At 49.8% G+C, this 1,128-nt stretch overlaps 1 protein-coding gene across 2 annotated transcripts in view; it reads right to left on the bottom strand.

Annotated features, from left to right (window-relative positions):
* Nucleotides 1-1,128, bottom strand: part of BRAP (BRCA1 associated protein) — a 13,049-nt gene that overhangs the window by 10,817 nt on the left and 1,104 nt on the right. The window lies entirely within an intron of this gene.

Raw genomic sequence — 1,128 nt, forward strand, 5'->3', positions numbered from 1 at the left:
GGCATCGCAGCATTCCGCAGGAGCTGGGGATTCCCCTTCAGCACCTGCTTCACCCTTTGTTGGCAATTTCAGTGCATTTGCAAAGCAAATTTGGTCTCTGCAAAAATGTAAGAGGCTGCTGTGAGGGACAGGAGCAACAGCTTCACTGTGGGAGAGAATCCATTCACCACTCACAGCCCAGCCACAAAAAGGGCAAAAGAGGCAGAACTGACCCAAACCCTGCCAAATCCATCATCCCTTCTCCCTCAGGAGCTCCCCAAACCCTTTCTCCACAACCACCAATCAGCTGAACACCACATTCTCACTCTCCTGACTCCAGGCAGGAGCATAAAGAACCTGGAGATTTGTTTTGCTGCCTGTAAATGGCACAGCCATTAGGGGTCAACAGAGCTTCAGGGAATTGCCTCAAACAGGAATTTCAGAGCAAACTGAGCACAAGTTTAGGGATTTGCTGCAAGGCTGGTTAGCCCTAAATATCTGCCTGAGTAATTGAATGCAACCAGAGATACAAAACCATTTTTGTAACTACTGCAATTAGCACAAAACTCACACAAATCCTCCATCTGCACAAAGGGCTTGGGGAAACCTCTCAGGCAGAATTCACAGCTGGGAGAAACCTCTCCCTGAACCCCAAAATAAATCATGTGCAGCTGGGAGGAGAGAATGTCCAAGTGAAAGGGTCCACACAAGAATTAGGGGGGGAATTTAGAGGTGCCCAGTCCAAGGGGCCTGAAGGAGCAAACTGTGTTAGCTGGGCACCAACTCACCCCCAGGCTCTCACACTGGGGGGCTCTGTCCTTTCCACACTGGCAGTGGAAATCACCCAGCTCCTCAGAAAAGCAGGAAAAGTCTTCAAATAAAAGGAGCTCCCCTAGCTTGGTCTTTTCCGTTCAGCACAGCTCAAGACTCTCAACAAGCTGAGAGATAGCAGAGAACTCTGTAAATGGATTAATCTTTGAAAAACATCCTGCCAAAAGAACAGGATAGCCAAACACTGCTTGCAGGTGTGGGACTAACCTCAGCAGCCCCAGGAATTCTCTGGGAAGGAGAACAGGGCTGTTTCTCCATGAGTAAGTACAACCCTGGCTCAGGGCTGCCCAGTGAAGCCACCCAAGCCCCCAGCTCTGT

The sequence above is a fragment of the Geospiza fortis genome, unplaced genomic scaffold (assembly GCF_000277835.1).
Source record: "Geospiza fortis unplaced genomic scaffold, GeoFor_1.0 scaffold145, whole genome shotgun sequence".
Taxonomy (NCBI): Eukaryota; Metazoa; Chordata; class Aves; order Passeriformes; family Thraupidae; genus Geospiza; species Geospiza fortis.